General features: G+C 42.9%; 1 long non-coding RNA gene across 4 annotated transcripts in view; it reads right to left on the bottom strand.

The window, feature by feature from the left end:
- Positions 1–1,967: 1,967 nt before the first annotated feature.
- LOC112301114 (uncharacterized) overlaps positions 1,968–20,950 on the bottom strand; it is an 82,471-nt gene continuing 63,488 nt past the window's right edge. For 2 of the 4 annotated variants that reach the window (XR_011651543.1, XR_008427465.1), the window contains 2 exons: positions 11,006–11,163; positions 10,313–10,492 (listed from right to left, as the gene is read on the bottom strand). This is a non-coding gene — a long non-coding RNA (uncharacterized lncRNA). Of the gene's footprint in view, positions 2,633–10,312; positions 10,493–11,005; positions 11,164–20,734; positions 20,806–20,950 lie in introns of those variants that run through there. The other 2 variants (XR_008427466.1, XR_008427467.2) reach the window with 2 other exon arrangements.

Raw genomic sequence — 20,950 nt, 5'->3', positions numbered from 1 at the left:
ACTAAAATTTTCCAACTCTGGAGTCCCCCACTGTTAGTCTAAACTATCTGATTTCTGTGAGGTCAGTTTCATATGGAAGTATTCATTTTGCTGTTAAGTATGTATCTTAGCACTAGCCCCTCTGGTAGGGGGCTTAGGAATACATTTAATTGCAGATCCACCTACGGGGGCACATTGCCTGCGACAACAAGCTATGATAAAGCACGAGACAGTTTCTAGCACAGCTGACCAAAGCTGCACACTCTCCAGCTGGGGCTACATGAGTCACTTTTAAGGAAAACATTTCCCTGTCCTTTAGAGTTACCACAGGCCCCAATTATAAATATTGGAATAGGATATTTTCTTATTGATATCCTTAAACTAAGTATAATTTCTAAGGCTTTCCAGGGGAGTACAAACACCTATAAGATATGAAGTGAAGGTTGGTTCAACGTAAGTCCCTCCTGCAAGGCAAAAGTCAGAGATGTTCAAAACATTTCTGCTAAATATACCCAAATATTTTCATCCCGTTTGAAAGGAATAAGTTCTCCATAACATGGGGTTAAACAAAAAGTAATTGAAGAATATAAGTCATTGTTTTCAAAAAATGACTTTCAGGTCTTCTTGAGGTTCGGCAGTCCATCATTCCTCTGGTGTTTCGTGGTTTTATTTCTGCCAGTTTGACTGCGGTGGGGATGTGAGGGGTTATGTCCCAAGGTTCAGTCCACTTCTCCCCTAGTCAGCTTTCTGGAGAACCTGTCTTCCAAGTCTTCAGTAGCGCCTTATCTTCAGGCTCAAAGGAATGCAGCAAACCTTGGGGGGAAAAGTCTTTAACACAAGCAAGGTCATTCATCACAGCTAAGGGCTGACCTAAGTGTTGTGCATATTTCCTTACCTTCACTTCTCGATCTGCATACATGTCTCCCACCCCAATCGTAGCATGAAGTGGTTACCCACACACAATGTCATAAGGACTCAGTTGAACCCCACTTTGAGGAGCCACCCTTATCCTGAGCAGGGCAATTGATGAAGCTTGATCCCAATGGAGATGAGTTTCTTTTTTTCTTTTGTCTTTTAAATTTTTACTTATTGATTTTTTTTTTAGAGAGAGAGAGGAAGGGAGAAACATTGATTTGTTGTTGCACTTATTTATGCATTCACTGGTTGTTTCTTTTTCTTTAATTTTAGATTTTATTTATTTTTAGAGAGAAGAGAAGGGAGGGAGAAAGACAGCGAGAGAAACATCAATGTGTAAGAGCTACATTGATCGGTTGCCTCTCACACACCCCCAACCAGAACCTGGCCCGCAATCCAGGCATGTGCCCTGACAGGGAATTGAACCAATGACCTTTTGGTTAGCAGACTGGCACTCAATCTACCATGCCACACCAGCCAGGGTGGAGACGAGTTTCTTAACACAGTTTGGCTATATTTTTCTTCAAAGTGTGATTCATCTTCTCTACTCTTTCAGAAGCCTGACGTCTCCATGCCATGTGGAGTCTCCATTTGATTTCCAAAAATTTACTAAATTTCTGTGTAATTTCTCAAACAAAAGCAGGTCCATTATCATTCTGGATGCTGCAGGGCAGGCCAGAGTGAGGAATTATTTCTTTCAGTAAGGCTTTCACTACCTTTGAGGATTTCTCTGTTCTAGTAGAATAGGCTTCTACCCATCCTGAATAGGTGTCAACAAAGACTAACAAATATTTCCACCCTCTGCCCCTTGGCATCTGGGTAAAGTTTATTTGCCAGTCCTTAAATGGGCTCTGTCCTTGGTATTGTTTTGCTTCTTTCTTTTGGCGGGGATCTGTCTTGGGGTTGTTCTTCTGATACACAATACACCTAGCAATTACTTTCCGTGTGGCTTTAGAAATTCCAGGATTTGTGAGCTACAGTTTAATATACACAGTTAATGAGTCCCTTACATAGTGAGTGGCCTCATGCAAGTGCTTCATGACTAGCTCCACTAAAAGTTCAAGAAGCCTTTCTTATTCTTTCTTCATCCACTATCAGCTCCTTCTTCATCAAAACCCCAGCTCTCAGCTTCCTCTAAGTTTACAGCCAAATATTCAGGGTCAAATTGTGACAAATCTAGAACAGGTACCAAAGGCATTATAAATGTTCCCTTAGTGACTCTTTCGCTGCCCGGTCAGCCAGATTGTTTCTTCTAGCCACTTCAGAGTCCTTTTTCTGATGCCCCAGGCAGTGCGTAACTGCCACCTGTAAAAGTACATGAACAACCTCTAATAATTTTAAAATCTCTGCTGCATGCTTAATCTCCTTTTTATTGGAGGTTAACAGTTCTTTTTCCTTCCAGATGGAACCAGGTGATTGCAAAATTAGGAAAGCTTCCCTGGAGTCAGTACACACATTCCCTCTCTTTTCATGTGACATTCCAGTGCCCTCGTCAATGCCATCAGTTCAGCCTTCTGAGCAGAGGTTCCCAGCGGCAAGGCCCTGACCTCTGCTATTCCTTTAAGAATCACAACTGCATACCCAGCCTTTCTGTTTCCTTTGTCCATATAACTGCTTCCATCTGCATATAGAGTCCAGGCTGCCTCTTCTACGGGATGGTCCTGTAAATCAATTCTGCTAGAATACACTTCATCGGTTATTTCAGCGCAGTCAGGCGTCAGTGCAGCCGAGTCGGGCTCTGGGAGAAGAGAGGCAGGAGTTAACTTACCGTTTTGAGGGAGACATTGGGGTGGTTGAGAAGAATGGCTTGGTGCCTACCCATTCTTCCAGCAGTGAGCCACATTCTTCCCTTCCAGGAGGCTCAACACTTGGTGGGCTGTCCCAAGGAAAACTTCAGCTTCCTGTAAGAGCTTGCAGGTGGCTGACCCAGCCCTCAAGCAGGCTGGCCACCCCTGGATAGTGGGATCTAATTTCTTTGACAAGTAAGCCCATGGGTTGTGAAATGTCACTAAGCATTTGGGTGAGGACTCCTAAGGCAACGCCCTGCCTTTCATGAATTTATAATTGAAAGAGCTTTAGTAGGTTCAGAAACCCCAAGGCCGGTGCAGAAGCTGGTGCACCTTCAGGGACTCAAAAGCTTTGGTGTACTCCTTCGTCCACTCTATAGGGATGTATACTCTGGTCCTTTCAGAGCTTTTCCAGTGTAACAGATCTGACGTAGAAAGCGGAGCCTATGCCCATAATATCCAGCAGGCTGGCCCTTTGGCCCTACCCCCACTGGAAGTTTTTGCGAAGGGTATTTCCCTGCCCTGATTGGGGCTTGTCCTCCACCTAATTTGGTTCCCTGATGGGTTCGAGATGGTGACACCAGTTCAGACTCATTTTCCCCAGTTCCCTCAGCTGAGTAAGGAGGAAGACCCCCCAGGGCTGGGGGAGGGGGGGTGTGGGAACCCTGACCTTGCTCACAGCTGCCATGATATCCAGATCTTCTTGGTCCCTCTCCTCTGAGCTTCTGCCGTCTTTCACAGGCAAATTCCCTTTTCTCTGGACCATTAATCTATTTCCTTTTAATCCAGCATCCTGATTATGTGAACTCATGGAAGGTTCTAGGTAAGGCATTTTGTCCCACTTCCCTGGTCTTTGACAAAACAACTCTAATTGCAGTATAATACAGTAACTTAGAGATCCATTCAGCCACCAGCGCTCTTCTGAGTCTAGATTATACAATATATAAGACAAACAGCATTACAATAAAAACCACTTTCTTGTTAGTCATAGGTTTATCAGCATAATTCAACCAACTAGCCAACACTCACCCCAAAGAGCTGTGTCCCAGAATGGAGGCTTTTCCCTGCATCCCACCTGATAAAGCTCTGTAATATCACAAAAACCAGAAGGCACCTTAATTCCTGACTAAGGTGTGTCCCGGGATCGTAACCTGAACCAGAAAGTGCAATGATTCCACCAAAAAGTGAAGGCGACAAGAGGTCCCAAGAGTCAGAGAAGGAGAGTCCCCAAGTGAAGTCACTTGACAGTTGATAGGGAGCCTCCAAATCCACACCCTGGGGCCCACCAGTCCAGACAGCCAGTGGAACTCCCCACGAAATACCCGGACTTACTGGAGAGTCCCAATGTCTGTCCCAGAAAGGAGTCACCAGAATATGAAACCAGAAAAGCCAGCGTTTGTGCTGCCTGTCACCTACCAGACCCAATAAGCAGAGACAGGGATTGAATCTTTATGGGCGCTTTATTCGGATGGCCGGCGGTCTGAGAAGACAGCGGGTTATATACACTCACAGACCATCTTCTGTCTTATCTTTTTAATGCTTGCATAGTACTCCACTCACAAATTTCTAACCAGTGTCCTACTGATAGATGTTTAAATTGTTTCCAATCTGTTTTTTATTTATGCATTTTAGACAGATTTTTATAACAAAGATGGAAACAAAGTTTTCTGCCGAACCCTCACTTATCCAGAAAATACAATTAGCAGAGGCCCCACTGTATTCTGGGTGTTCCTGGCTATCTGGACAGAATTCAGATTCTGAGCTCCCAAGCAAAAGTTTTTGGAACTAGTTTGCTCTGCATTAAATGTGAACCGAACAGAGAAGTGCACCTGTCTCAGGGGCCGTCTGCTATTTGAGCAACATGGGACGCGAGGAGGAGTCAAGAGTGTGGGACGGAACCTGAGGGAGAAGGGACGAAAAGTGGAACTTGAAAGCAGAAACCTCTCTCTCTCCAGGCACCCGCTCTGTGCGTCCCCGTGTGTCACCATCCTTCAGTTCTCTCTGTGCAGACCAGCCTTCTCTGCCACTCCCTGGCTGCAGTGGGAGATGCTGGCCAACCCTGCAGGACCTTTCAGCCCAAGTGTCCATCAGAGGTTGATTATCATTCCTGTGTCCGAATCGCTAATTTCTGGAAAAGGGTATCTGGTTCCCACCCTCCTCCACCTCCTGTTGAGGGGATTGGATCCCTTTGGTCAGTGAACTGGTCCAATCAGCTCTGGTTGAAGGGAAAGAGCCTATGAGAATGTGGTTGCAGAGACCCGACCCTGAGGGCAAACTGAGAATCCACGAGAGCAGAGTGGGCTGGGAGAGGCCCTCGAGTGCCCACCACGTGGTCGCCCGGGGACAGGAGCTGCTTCGTCAGTAACTGCAGCAGCGTGATCCCTGAGGCCTGTCATGACAGCTTCATCTCGGCCATCCAGCGTTCCAGCCCAGAGTCTCCGCTACTCATGCACCCGGACGGTGCAGGCAGGTCGGCCTGGCTGGGGTGGGGGCTCGGGCCCTGACCAGCAGCAGCATTTCACGCACCTGTGGTGAGATGACGTGTGGCAACGCCACGTGTCGGATTTGGGTTGGTGTTTGTAAAGGGTGCCCCATCCTCTGACCCACAGACAGAAAAAAGTGAGCTTATTTTGACAGTGTTTTCACTTAATTTTGTCAAATTTCAAACTAAGAAATTTCATAAACTTGATTGAATATGTGCAACTTGCTCTTAAATATGTTCTTTTTTGGGAAAAGCATTTTTTTTAATGTGTCTGGAAAATGATTAATGTAAATAAGCTGTCTGCATTTGAGAGGAAGCCGATGGAGGTTGAGATAGGATCTGTGCTTAAACTCCCAACTGCTGGAACCTCCAAACCCCTGCTTAACGTCCAGTGTGAAAGCCAGGTCAGCCCTACCCTTGCTGAGCGTCATTCTTGTAGCAGCTCTGAAGATCCGTGAACCAGACAGACCTGGAGGAGACTCCAAACTTTGTGAGGACCAGAGAGGAAAACCTTGCCAGCAGAGGGCACTGCTGCTGCAGCTGGGACTGCACAGCAGAGCACCTCCCAACAGCGTCCTGCCTGCCCCTCTTCATTAACTTGCTCTCTGCCTAGCTTATGGAAGGAAACAAACGTTAACCAAGTGTGTACATGCTATCGGCAATTTTCTCAGTATTACTTTACCCTTTGATATCCCAACCCTGAGAGTTTTGGCTTAACATTCAGCGAATACTCAGAATAAGACAAGGTAATAACTTGAGACACAGAACAGGTTCTGCTTCAAACTTGCAGTGTGGCTGACCAGGTGCAGCCCATTCCATAAACTAGTTACACTTGCTTCTTTCTGCACTACTGGGAGTTTACTTCATATCACACACACACACACACACACACACACACACACACACACAGAGGCCTGAGGTAACATGCAAAGACCCCGACAGAGTAAGGATGGCTGCTGTGGGGTGGCCTGGAGTGGTACCACCCAGTGAGAGGGGCGAAATGAGAAGGTGCCTGTGAACTGCCTGCAAAGAATGAGAAACATCTACGAGCCACTTGTGGGCCAAGAGCTACCTGTGGGCAACAGCTGCATACCATGGACCAACTTGCCAGTGTTCTCAATTGGCCACCAACAGAGCAAAGAGATGCCACCAAGGGCCACCTATCCACTAAGGATAGAGGGGAAGAAACGGCCTTTTTAGCATGAGGGCGAAGTACTAGGACACCTAAAAACCAGTGGATTGCCACATGATGGCACCCACCTCTTATAGCAGCCAGGGCCAAGAGGCTGCCATCCTCAGAGGCCAGATGAGACCAACAGCTTCATGAGCCATTAGGGTGTGTAGTCTGTTCCCCAGCCAGGCAGCCAGGGAACTGCACCTCAGAGACACTGGTCAACAGATGTGTGATGGTCGTGGGAAACCAGAAAGAGGCACTGTAGGGTGATTGGAGGCAGTCTGGCTTCCTCACCCAGGCGTCTGGGTAACTAAGGGCAGCAGTGTTCCCATAGCCTTGGAGGGGCCTGATAATTTGTGTTCTCATACCCTTGAGACTGGGTCTGATAAATTGTTCCTATAACATGAAGTGGGCTCGCATGCGCAGAATTATGTTATGTTATGTAATGTTCTGGCAGTTTTCCGGCTTTGTTCCCCTCTAGCTCTTGAACAGGTAGGGACTCCCTGCTGGGGGCAATGATGATGAGAGATGCACAAGGGGACAGGTGCCACGATAGATGCCACACTGGGGAGCAAGGGCCACAACATGAGACATACAGATAGACATGCAGCTTGCAACGTGCGTGGCTCGCCCGCCCATGAATAAAAGCATGCCAGACATCCCAACGGCTCCATGAATATTTTTCTGTCTGCATAAATACCATGAACCTGCCCGGCCCTGGAGAGTGGCAACACAGGTACAGAGGTACACTGGCAGCAGGAAGCCCCATGGGAAGACAAGGAAGCTGTCCATTTATCTGGGAAGACCTCTGAGGAAGAAGCAGGTAACCTAGGTCTAAGCCAATCAAAACATTGCATTTCCAGGGTCACAGGCTCAGCAATATGCCTGAAACCCACTCAGAGCCAATAAGATTTAAGGGCCCCTGGGAATGTGGTAAGGGAGAGAATGTGTTTATCTCCTGACTTTGGAGCTGAGGAGATACAGTTTGGAGATACTGTCTCCTTCGGGTCAGCATGTGGAACACCTGGAGCTGAGTGGGGCCACCTGGGAGTTCCTGAGGTTATGACTTAGCACAATGGAAGAACCTCAGGATAGGTGGAAATTGAGTTCTGATAACATTATTTTAGCCCTGAATCCACCCGTACCAGAAGTGAATGCTACCCCTGGGTTTTCAGTGGGCCTGTGAACTCCCCTTTTGCTGAGTAGAACCTTACTCCTGTGCCTCCTGGGAGGGAAAAGATGAGGTTAGGTGTTCTCCAAGCCAGTTCCGACATTTGATGCCTTTAGGATTCCTTGTGCTGAGGATGATCGGAGATAAACCCAGCTGGCCCAGGCAAACTGCTCATGGCCATCTAAAGCTTGTTCTCTTACACGTACGCAGGCCTTTCTGAACCTTGTGACCATTCCTAACCCCTGAGTGGAGCCAACAACTTCAAGGCATGACTCTGAACTTAAAGATTAACAGAGATACCAGCATTCCTATTACATATCGCACGGCTAGAAGCATCTTGTTGAAACTGATGTTGAAAATTCAGCTTAAGATTTAGAAAAGTTTTTAGTAAGACAGGGGTGATAAATTAACCGAGCCATTCCCACGATTACTAACTGAAAATGTGTAAAGTATCACTGATTTTCTGCTGATTCAAAATTTCACTTTTGATTCAAAAAATCCCTTTTTTTAATGATAGTAAGAAAAATATCTAAAGTCATTTTTTCTTTTGTTTCCTTTTGCTTTTTTTTTTAATTGAAGTAAAATGTGACCACAGTAAAATGCACAAACCTTAAGTATATGCTTGATGGCTTTAATTTATATAAAACAAGTGACTAGTCCTCTCTGGGTCTGTGTCCTCATCTGTCAAGTGACTGTTAATGAGGCAGCATTTCTTGCGTCTCCTCTCAGAGAATTTCTTCCAAGCCGGTGGCAACTATTCTGCATGTATCGATGCAATAGCCCTGATCTTATGATTGCGGTGTGTTTTAACCCCACAGCTGACACAGTGGCTCTGCATGGTTGGCACTGGACAATCTCTGTTAGGCTGAGGTGCTTCTGGCACTGCCTCCAGATGAGCCTGGGAGGCTGTTGACCAAAGATCCCACAGCCCATGGGCCCCAGCACTGCCACGGTCATCACAGTGCCCACAGCACCTGCTGAGGGGAACTGGGGGCCCCCATCACTGCCACACTAGGAAATGCTCACATGGAGGGGGTCTAATATACATTTGCTGGATGGGTGGATAAATTGATGGATGGATGGGTGGATGGATCTCAGTTCCAAATTCTTCCACAAAGAAAGAGCTGATTCTCAGGTAAGCAGGCTGTTGTTGTGACAGAAAAGAGGATTCCCCGGCTGTTCAGCCTGATGTTGATTGTTCAAATCAATTACCAGCTCCTCTGCAGTGTAGCCTCACCATCAAACTCCCTGGAAATCCTTTGGAGTCCAGCATCTTGCTTTAAGCCATAATAAAACCAGATTGTTTACAAATTGTTTGCTGAAGGGTTTGCTTTAGGCCTGATAATGTTAGGTCAGCTGGGGAAAACGTATGTGGATCAGTTAAGATGCTTTGGATTTCAATCCACAGAAAAACCACCTTAAGATGTCCCAAAGGAGACAGCTCTGAAGCTCAGTGGTATCGACATGGGCCGAGGCCTTTATTCATGTCTGCCAGCTCTGCCATATCTACCCTCACAATCAGAAGACGGCCAACGCCAGTCCAAGTTACAAGCCCCTCACACAAGTCCAAGAGCACGAAGAAGTGCAGCAGGGCATGCTTATCCCTTTCCTCAAAGGTTTTCAGGAGTTCACAATTTAGACCAATTCTTGGCAAAGAGGAAAGAGACGGCCACAATACGGGTTATCACCTGGGACTGGGCTCATCGTCACCAAGTAACTACAGAATTGGAGTCTCTGAGCACAGACGGAGAAAACATGAACTATGAGTGAGCAACCAACATGTTTGCCATGGGATGGCCACATTGGCAGTCATTGGCAATCATCCAGGACAATCCCAGTTCAACTAACTAAATTATTTTTTAACTTTAAATAATCCATTGCCTTAGTAAAACTGGATGACGGCCATTGACAAGGCGAACGAGGGCTCTGTGAAAATAGCTCTGGTGGTTCTGGAGGCCCTTGGCAACAATGAGGGCCTTCTTGCTCTGTTTGCCACAGATTCTCTCCAGCAAATGCAGAGACTCAGTAAGTGCGCTCAGCCTCTTCCTGGGTAAAGGTCATGGCTCTGGGAGAAAGCCGCTCATTGTGTGGCCTTGCAGAACAGGCATCATTTGTTTCTTCTCAGTGAAACTCAGCAGTCTGGGAACAGAACTGAAAACCTTTTAACTCTCCTTGCGAGCCCCACCTCAACAGCACACCCACGTGAGCCTGGATAAATGGCCCTGTGAGGGAGGCATGTGGGGGTTGGCAATGACCCTGGGAGGGCAAGAGGTTGAGGACAAGGGGTGATTTCCCAGGAAGTTCCAAAAATGTCACCTTAGAGGCTCATGTACTAACAATTGGCCTTTTATTTCCACCCTTTCTCCACAGTTATGGAGGCAGAATGAAGGCTATCCTAGATGCAGGTAGTGTGTGTGTTAGAGAGAATAGGGTCTGTGTACGTGTGTGAGAGGGAGGGACATCGGCAGGGCCAGAGGACCAGAGTGACTTGTACCTGTTGCACTTAACCCACCCCCAGGGAGCACCCTGGTTTCACGGGGTGCCACTCTTTCCCCTCCCTCTCAGGGTAGGGAGGAGCCCATGGGGACAACTAGGAGAAAGAACAGGTGTATGCGGGATCATTATCATTGTCATGTGCTCTCTTGGCCTCTTTTCTACAATTCCTTCATTCATGTTCTGCTCTCATTCTTTCTCCTTTTCTCTGCATATGGCTGCAGTTAGGAACCCACTTCCCCAAGAACAGAGTATGTGTACCACTAGGGGCACCCGAGATAATTTCAGAGAGACACATCGCACATGGTATAGTTTAATAGATTTGGTGCTTATTTTACTTTTTTATTACAAAAATAATAGTAATGAGAATTACAATTTGTAAGGTGGCCATGAGAATTCCATTGGTTCTTGGAATCCACTAAGAACCTTCTCCAACATTCTTTCTCCAGAAGAATGTTGAACAACTCCTGGAGGCTGGAGGCAAACAAGACCTAGATGGAGAGAATCTGAATGACATCTTGGAGCAATAAAAGCAGTGGTTTCAGTATTTAAAAATCATATCTTTTAGCTCCTAATTTAATGCTTCTCTCTATATGTCATACTTCTATTAAATATATCTGCCTCATCTTAAGCACTTTCTGGTTTTACATTAACAGAAATCTTGTAAATTATTCAATGGAAATAGCTGCTTTCTAGAGGGCAGTATAGGGAGCTGTAAATTTATGGATTCTACCCTGATTTCTCATTCCACTTTCATTTACGTCTTTTGACGAATCTCTAGGACTTCCAATCAAAATGGCTGTGTAAGTAAACACAGATCGCTTCTCACACAACCACACCAAAATTGCAACTAAACTATAGAGCAGCCATTATTCAAAATCGAGCTGAATGGAAGTTCTACAATTATGGAATGAAAGAAGAAACCACATCAAGACTGGTAGGAGGGGCAGAGATGCAGAATGGGCTAGTCCCACATATATACATGGCAGATAAAAATGGTGTACCTTAGTGGACTGAGCACGGGCCTGCAAACCAAAGGATCGCCGCTTAGATTCCCAGTCAGGGCCATGCTTGCATTGCAGGCCAGGTCTCCAGTAGGGGATGTGCAAGAGGCAACCACACAATGATGTTTCTCTCTCTCTCTCCTTCCCTTCCTCTCTCTCTAAAAATAAATACAAAATATCTTTATTAAAAAATCGGGAGGGATATCTCAGGAGTGAGGGGTCCCAGCTCTACACCAGGTCCCCCAGCCATGGTTCAAGGAAGATAAATCTTTATAACTTCTGGCTGTAAAAACCAATGGAAACCAGTGGGGATTGACGCTGTGGGAGACAGAAACTTCTGGAGTCCCAGGTAGTTCTCCTTTAAGGGCCCACACATAGACTAACTCAAACTCACTCCCTCTGAGCTTCAGCATGGGGGCAGCAGATTGGGGAGCATTAGAGACATTCAGGGAAGAGCTGAGTTGTCTGGCACCAGGGCGAGAGCTGGGGGCCAGCTTTCTCCTGGACAGAAGTGCTGGCAGAAGCTATTGTTTCTTTTCTGGGCCTTCACCCCACAGAGCTGGCAGGCAGGCACCATATCTGAGACTCCATCAACCTGGTTCACACTGTTTACCCCACCCTGGTGATTCCTTGAGGCCCTGCCCCACCCAACCTTCAGGCCCATCCAAGCTGTTTCTAGTGGCTTTTCAATATGAACAGCTTGTCTTGACCCACTCTTTAGATTTTCCTAAATTCTCTCAAAAAAGCAGCATCTGGCTTCAGTGAGCCCTGTATCTCTTGCTAATTTGCCCCAAGCCCGGCACTAGCAGCAGCCGACCTTGGTTCACAGCTTGGCCTTGCCTGGGCACCTCCAAGCCCAGCATAAGTAGCAGACATCTGCTGATTGTTTTGTAACTTATGCTGTGTGACCCCGGACAGAAAACAAGCAGTGGCTGACCTTGGTTGTGCCAAGAGCAATCAAGGCTCAACTATAAGGGTATACACAGCTCACAGAATGGGTGCACCTTGAGTACCCAGTGTAGGTAATAGGGGGGACTGTGCCACAGGACCCTATAGGACACGTACTACATTAGGCCACTCTACCAAGCCTAGGAGACATAGCAAGTCTACCTAATACATAGAAACAAACACAGGGCTGCTGCCAAAATGAGGAGGCAAAGAAACATGGCCCAAATGAAAGAACAGAACAAAACTCCAGAAAAAGAACTAGACAAAATGGAGACAAGCAATTGACTAGATGCAGAGGTCAAAACACTGGTTATAAGGATGCTCAATGAACTTAGAACCTCAACAGTATAAAAAAGATCCAATCAGGGGTGGGGGGAGGGAAGGGGAGAAAAGGCATACAACTGTAATTGAATAACAATAAAAATTGAAAAAAAATTAAAAAAAAAAAATCCAGTCATAAGTGAAGGATACACTAGTTGAAATAACAATTTATAGGGAATCAGAAGAGTAGATGAAGCCAAGAATCAAATCAATGATTTGGGATATAAGGAAGCAAAAAACAGCCAATCAGAACAACAGGAAGAAAAAAATAATCAAAGAAAAAATGAGGATAGTGTAAGAAGCCTCTGGGACAACTTCAAGCATTCCAACATTCGCATCATAGGGGTGCCAGATAGAGAAGAGAGAGAGCACAAGAAACTGGAGAACTATTTGAAAAAATAAAGACAGAAAACTTCCCTAACTTAGAAAAGGAAATAGACATACAACTCCAGGAAGTAAAGAGTCCCAAATAAGATTAACCGAAAGAGGATCACACCAGGACACATCATAATTAAAATGCCAAGGGTAAAATACAAAAGAAAGAATCTTAAAAGCAGCAAGAAAAAAGTAGTTAGCTACCTACAAGGGAGCTCCCATAAGACCCATAAGACTATCAGCTGATTTCTCTAAAGAAACTTTGCAGGCAAGGAGGAACTGGCAAGAAATATTCAATGTGATGAAAAGATAGGTCCTACAACCAAGATTGCTCTACCGAGCAAAGCTATCGTTTAGATCAAAGGACAGATAAAGAGCTTCCCAAACAGAAAAAGCTAAAGGAGTTCATCACTGCCAAACTAGTATTATGTGAATGTTAAAGGGTCTTCTTTTAAGATGAGTATAAAAAGTGTGAACAATAAAATGGCAATAAATACATATCTACCAACAATTGAATCTAAAAAAACAAAATAAACAAACAAGTAGAACAGAAACAGAATCATAGATACAGAGAACATTTTGTTGGTTGTCAGATGGGTAGGGGGTTGGGAGATGAGCAAAAAAGGTGAAAACGGGATTAAGAAGTACAAATGGTAGTTACAGAGTAGTCACGGGGATGTAAAGTACAGTACAGGGAATAGAGTAGCTAAAGAATATATATGCATGACCCATGCACATGGATAATGGTGTGGGATTGCCTGAGGGAGTGGGGGGTGGTGCTTGGTAGAGGGGGTCAAAGAGGAAAATAGTGGGACATCTGTAATAGCATAAACAAAATATAATTTTAAAAATCTCTAAATTTTTTTTTCTTATTTCCTCATCCAGGAAATTACAGGGCATCTCTAGCATTTCAATGAATTTTTAGTTAAGAAATTAAAAGGTAGCCCTGGCTGGTGTGGCTCAGTGGATTGAACACCAGCCTGGGAACCAAAGGGTCACTGGTTCGATTTCCAGTCAGGGTACAGGCCTGGGTTGTAGGCCAGGTCCCCAGCTGGGGGTGCAAGATAGACAACCACATCCGGTATTTCTCTCCTTCTCTTTCTCCCTCCCTTCCCCTCTTTCTAAAAATAAATAAATAAAATCTTTTTTAAAAGTATTTTTTAAAAAGGTAATAACTATCTATACAGCCTGGTTTCTAAGAAAGTTTAATTGACATTAAATTTCAATACCGCACATAACAAGCTAGATCATAGAGAAGACTACATAGTTCACATTTTGCGCCGATCTTGTTTGTGAATTCCCCTTTTCTCATTGCAGACTCCATGTAACTGAGACATCTAGTGTCTGGTCCTAAGAAAAACAAATTTCCACTGATTCTGGATTTAAAGAATTCACCAAACCTGTTTTATGGTACTTGTGAGCAAAACTATGAACTTCCTGCCCAGGTGCAAAATATTTTCATGTTACAGAACCTCAAGAAATGTTGCCCACATCTAGTGTTCTTCTTATAACAGTGTTGCCACTCACAAGGATAAAATTCATTCCCTCAGTCCCACCTTGTCCTCCTCCAACTTTTTAAAACAATTTTCCCAGGTAGAAAATGCATGCCTTTTTCAATGGCATTTGAGTCTAGGTCGTACCTTGTTTTCTGGATTTCACTAAGAATGTTCTCCAGAAGAATGTACATATAAACTCAAAGTATTTAAAGTATTTTCCATATACATAAAATATATATTACACAATATATAAAATATGTTATTTGTGCATATGAGATATATATGTACAAATAATATGTATTCATTTCTATCACACAATAAATAATATGTTCATATAACTTTCTTAAGTGAATTATGTTTTTAAATCTGACACCAAAAGCAAAATCCACAAAAGGGAAAAATAGGTAAGGTGGACATCAACAAAGTTAAAAACTTTTGTGTTTCAAAGGACATTGTCAAGAAAATGAAAACACAACTGTTGGAATTGTAGAAAATATTTGAAAACCATATATTTGATAAAGGGCTTTTATGTAGAATATATGAAGTATGAATAAGTACAGAAAGAGATGCTCAATGCCACTAATCATCAGGAAAACGCAAATCAAAATTGCAATAAGAAACCACTTCACACCCCGCAGAGAGGCTATAATCAAAAAGACAGATAATAACAAGTGTTGGTGAGGATGTAGAGAAAACAGAGCCCCTGAGCTCTGCTGCTGGTGATGTACATCAACCTCTCTAGAAAGAGTCTGGAAGCTCCTCAAAAGTTGAAACAGAGAGATACTATATGACCCAGCAATTCCACTCCTAGGTATATATATGCCTAAGAGAAATGAAAGCATTGTCTACCCATGGACTGGTACACAAGTGTTCACAACAGCATTTTCATAAGAGCAAAGAAGTATAAACAACTCAAATGTCCATCAACTGATGATGGATAAATAAAATGTGGTCTATCCATACTGTGGAATATTATTCAGCCACTAGAAGGAATGCAGTACTGAAACAAGCTACAACATGAACAAAACCTTGAAAACATTACACTAAGAAAAGGAAGCCAGACACAGAAGATCACATATGGCATGATTCTACTTATATAAAATGCCTAGATGAGGCAAATCTATAAAGACAGAAAGTAGATTAGTGATCCCTAGGGTCGGTTGGAGGAAAATTGAGAGTGACTCCTAATAGTATTGAGTTTTTTCAGTGGGGTGAGGAAAATATTATAAAATTGATTGTGGTGATAGTTGTATATGAATATTCTAAAAATCACTGAATTGCTCTGGCTAGTGTGGCTCAGTGGATTGAGTGCCAGCCTGTGAACCAAAGGGTTGCTGGTTCGATTCCCAGTCTAGGGCACATACTTGGGTGGTGGGCCAGGTTCCCAGCAGGGGGCGCGCAAGAGGCAACCACACAGCGATGTTTCTCTCCCTCTCTTTCTCCCTCCCTTCCCCTCTCTGAAAATAAATAAAATCTTTTATAAAAACCATTGAATTACATACTTTAAATGGGCAAAGTATATAAAGTATATCTCAAAAAAGCTGTTATTAAAAAGAAAATTATAAGTAGTAACATATTTAAATAATCAGCAAAATGGTATTTAAAATGCTCTGTAATCCATACCCTGAACATCTTTATAACCTTGATTTCTATTCATCTCACAAAAGCTAAGGTAACCTCCCTGGATGTCTCTACAGAGGAGTTTGTAAAGATCACTGCCGAGGTCAATCCTTCCAGATGAAAATAGATCTCATTCATTTTACAAGGAAAAATCCAAGTTCTTTATTGTGTGGGTGGGTAGGAACCTCAGAAATATATCAACCAATCAAATTAAAGAGATAAAAAGGACATGGGGAAGGAGGATAAATATAAACCAATCTGTGGCCTTGTCCAGGCCACGTTAACTTCTCTGGGCCCACATGCTCCCTCTGTTAATGAGGATAACAATCGTGCACCCAGATTTTACACTAGGTTGCCATAGGGTTGCTGTGAAGACCAGAGGATTGTCTGCCAGTGATGGTGGGTGAGCTATTGTCCTAATTTACCAAGGTTCCCGGGATGTGGGACTTTCCACTGAAAAACTAAAATAGTCCAGAGAAAAGTGCAATTAATCAGTTGTCTTACTACTAATTGAGTTGGTAATGTCCAAGGTAGGCTTCAGAGCATGGAAAGATATATATATATATATATACACATGAACATGTGTCCGAACCAATATTCAGCTCATCTAAGTTTAAGTTTTAAAAAATGTAAGCCTCTAGTCTACCTATAAATATGGTTACTTTGTTCATGAGTATATATATTCAAAAGCATATGTAAAAGTATATTATATGTACAAATAAAACTAGTCATTTTCTCTTATCCCTGAACTCATGTTTCATCAACCTGTAAATTAAAATATTATATTCCCCTAAACTCTTTATATAAAGAGTTATATAAACTCTTAACTAAAGATCGACTTAACTAAATCCCTGAAAACTTCTAAACAATGTTTACAAATTTAATGTTAGATTCCGTCAGGCATTTCAGTTGCCTCACAGAATAAAGTTAGAAATTTAACAAACAAAATCATACTAAATTCATCAAAAAGTAATAAATATATTAAATAAAGTTATAGATATACTAAATCAAATTCACTTGAACATTCAAACTCTATCGACATAATATTATCTTGATACTTTCTAATTAAAGCCTCTTAATTTTTCCAATAGCACAAGTAACAAACACTCACAGATTATAATGATGATTATAAAACTTAGTGTGAACTCCATTTTTTAAAAGTGTCAGTCAATTTACTTTATTGGGCCCTAACTCTTCTCTCTCCCTTCCCATGGCTACGAAGGCTACTATCCAACCCAGGTGCAGAGCTGAGGTCTCAGATCCATGGACCACAACGAATCCCGGACCCAGAATGCATGTCACTGGCATGGCAACCCCACGCCTGTTAATATGCTGCGTCTCACTTCAGAGTATGGGACTCTAAGCCCATGGGTCCCCATTCCAAATTTCTCTCCTAACCTCTTCCATAACTTTTAATTTTCTGATTTGAATTGAAGAGATTCTGAATCCTATGTGTGCTCCACCGTCCTATTCTACATTTAAAATATGTTTCCTTTCTTTACGCCTGCCTTAAATGTTGTGTAAACATAAGAAAATATACACTTAGAAATGTTGCTTGCATTATTATTTGGTCGACACTTATTAGCTCCTTCATATTAATTCTCAATTAACACTTGTTGATTAAGGTGTAAAAGAGTGAATCAAAATTTTAATAGTTGTATTTACAGAAACAGCAAGATGATACTAGTAGTTCATCTAGAAGAGAAAGCAAACAGGAATGGCAAGAAAAATTCCAAAGGGAATAGTAATGAGCAAGACTTAGGTACTGAAAGTTAGTAAACAGTTACTGTGGCGAAAAACATATGATGTTGGCACAATTGACGGGCTGCTTAAGTGAACAGAAATGAAAGTCATGAAACTGATACTGACATGTAAGATTGTGTCCTTTGAAGGAAAGAACACAAACCAATGAAAAAGCAAATGGTCTGTTAAACAAATGATGTTGAGACTATTGTCGATTTGGGGAAATATGCGAAGGTTGGTTCAGCCCATACACTAAAGTAAATTTCAATGAGTTACAGAGTGCAATGGAAAAAATAAAATCAGAAATACAACATAAAAACCAAGTGCCCGTAATTCTGATATCTGGAAAGAATATATATTCTGAGCACAAAAATGACGGTAGAAATATCACAAAGAATAAAACTGAGTATGGATTTACAAAAATTGACAATTTCTATATGGTGCAAAATACTACAGACAAGGCTACACACACACACGGAGCAACGAGGAGCAAGTGTGAGCACATCGCATGTGCACACACACGGTTCCTGTCTGTTGTTGGTCAACATTGCCTAGGAATCTATAAGAAAAAATATTCTGCCCCCTTTCACATCCCCAGCAGAAAGGAGCACAGAAAGCCTCTACGGCTGAGCTGGAGCCAGGAGCCAGGAAAGCAAAGATAAAATGTCAGATGCCGAAAATAAGATTTTTAAAAAGAGTTTGGAAGTTTGTCCGAAGTGGAGACAGCAAGCCAGTAGTTCCACTCGGTAACGGTGGCGTGATGAAACCACTGGCAGGAGACAGCTGGGAGCTCAGCATCACCTGAGTCAACAAGCATTTCTGCTAAGATGGACAAATAGGCCAAGATGTGCAGAGGTATTTGACATAAAATGTTTAAAAATGTTGTATCCTTATAAGGCCTAACTAGTAATGTCTTTGGCCAGGATTCTATTAACCATTATTTGCATGCTTTTCCAGCGTTAGTAACAGATGTTTACAATAATGACTGAGGAACTGCGTGTTTTTGAAGTTTCTTTTCAATCACCGTTTCTCAACTAAAGTCTGGCCACCCTGTCACTATAGAATGTATTTTATCACAAATATCTGTGTCAAGCAACACCTGCAGGGCACACAAGGTAATTCTATTGATTGTTCCATTCACTGAGTGCTTTTATATAACAGAAATTCTACTACAATTTAATATTCCTTTATCTGAAATGTAGAGAATGGGATTAAGCAAGCTACTGTTTAATAGTGAAAGAGTAAGGAAATGGTCAGTGTAGCTGAGGACATGCAGCCAAATTAGAAAATGTAAAAAGTCCCTAAATGCCAGAGAAGATCCTCAATGAGCAAAAGTCGGAAGGGACTGCGACGTGTTTATTTGTAATTGTGCAAAAAGCTGCATTTTCCGTTTTGTCCGACAGATGGCACTGCATGAGCGCCTGGCCTCGTGAATGCTGGCTGGGGAAAGACAGCCGCCTGGAACCACCACGACCACTTCCTGTAGCAGCGATCATGGGATCCATTTTTTTGTCTGTTTGATTGTGGCCTTCAAGAACCTCACTTTGTCACAAAACATAGCAACACAGGACCACACACAGGAAGGCACTTCGTAAAGTGTATGTGTTGAGGCTGATTCAAATCATTCTTCCTAGAGTTCAATTCATTTATTCATTCACTCATTTACTCATCAGTAAATATTTTTGTGATACCTGTCATATGTCAGCCCCCATGCTTGGTGCTAGAGATATAATTGTTTTTAAAAAAAACACATGGACCCTGTTTTTATGGTCCTTATGGTTTAGTGGAGGGAACAGAGATTACTGAAATGTTCACATTAATGAAATAATCATGAACTGTGGTAAGTGATTCAAAGGAAAAGTACAAGCCATATACCAATACAGACATCAGGACAAAGTGAACCAAAGCTGAAAGCCTGTATAAATATGAACTAAATTCTGTACAGAAGGAGATAGGAATTGTCTAAAATGTTAAAATCTACCCTGTGCATACCTATTAGGTTGTTAGGAGCATCTATGACACTATTTAAAATCACCCCCTAGCCCCACCTTGGTAACCAATAGACACAATAACTAACAGACACGGGAAAAGTGCCCTATTCTTCTCCCACCAAACCTTACACTTCAGTCAAAGTCTAGGACGGATTCCAAACTTTCTCTCCTAAGTGGCTCTCCTTCCTCTAGCCTCTCACCCTCAAAATGCAGTAACTCGATCAGAGGCTGCACATAACCTACAACTTAAATTTCCCAAACGTGGTTTTCTTTGTATCAGTTTCCTTCTCATGGAACAAACACTCTGACTCTCTCAGAGCTGACATTCTCACCCTGTTACTCAAGGATCTCCGTGACATGCTCTAACTTCCTTTTAGTCCCGCATTCCACTGGCCCCTGCACAAGTCCTGGAGGCAAAGAAGTGTACCTACCAGTCCCGGAAGAGACAAGCCACCTCCCTTCCCTGCCTCTTTCTATGCCTTTGATCCATGCCTTTCCAGGCATCTGAAGTGGCTTCTCTTATCAATAAATGATGCCTTCCTTAAAATAAAATCACCAACCTTCTGGTGTTAAATGTCCTTTCTTTAAAGAAAATAAATAAATCTTGAGTGTAAAAACAGGGGGGGGGCGGGTTTAAAGATACTTGCTTGGCAAAATAAAAAGTTGATAACCCAATGTTAGTCCTCCCAGTAAAAACATTTTTTCGAGCTGTAGAGTCAGGGAAGCACAGTCGTACGCGGAAGTCTCCCTTCACAGGCCCAGGTCCTGATTCCATGTGGAGATAAAATGAGCCCACACCTGGGAGGACTGTCCTAGTCTGCAGGCCCCTGCGAGTCCAGGCTAAGGAACCTGGAGGGTGGAAAAGAGCCCTTTCTTCTGTTAAGATTTGCCCTCAGAGTTCTGGTTTCCTAACCGAGGGCCTGCATCTTCTTCTGGCCACGGACTGGACAGACGCAGTCTGCCCACAGAGCTGCGGCCCCGGCCTCGCAGGTCTCTCTGGAACAACCACATTAGAACATGACTAATGTGGGGAGAATTATCAATATATATAATGGTGATAGTAGTTTTGAAATACCCACTTATGCCACTTTCTTTCATATGGGGTGGGTAAAAGTAGGCTAATAATAATAAATGATATAATAATTAATAAATAAATAATACAAGAATAAACTGTGTGATAAATAATAATACAAGAATAAACTGTGTGTTTTGTATACTCACGACTGTAAACCTACCTTTGTCCACCCGTGCACTTCCTTATCCTGACCTCTCCCCCTGCCCAATATTTGCAGAGGTTTCTATTTGCCTTGGGGAGGGTTAGGATTGTTACAGAAGGAATACGAACAAAAAAAAAAAAAAGAAAGAAAGAAAGAGAAAGAAAAGCATAACGATCAGCTTTCAAATAGGATTTTAGGATTTTTCAGCCAAATGATCTTACGGGTTTGGCTTTG

The sequence above is a fragment of the Desmodus rotundus genome, chromosome 8, assembly GCF_022682495.2.
Source record: "Desmodus rotundus isolate HL8 chromosome 8, HLdesRot8A.1, whole genome shotgun sequence".
NCBI lineage: Eukaryota > Metazoa > Chordata > Mammalia > Chiroptera > Phyllostomidae > Desmodus > Desmodus rotundus.
The sequence above is the reverse complement of the archived record's forward strand: the minus strand, read 5'-3'. Positions and strand labels throughout refer to the sequence as shown.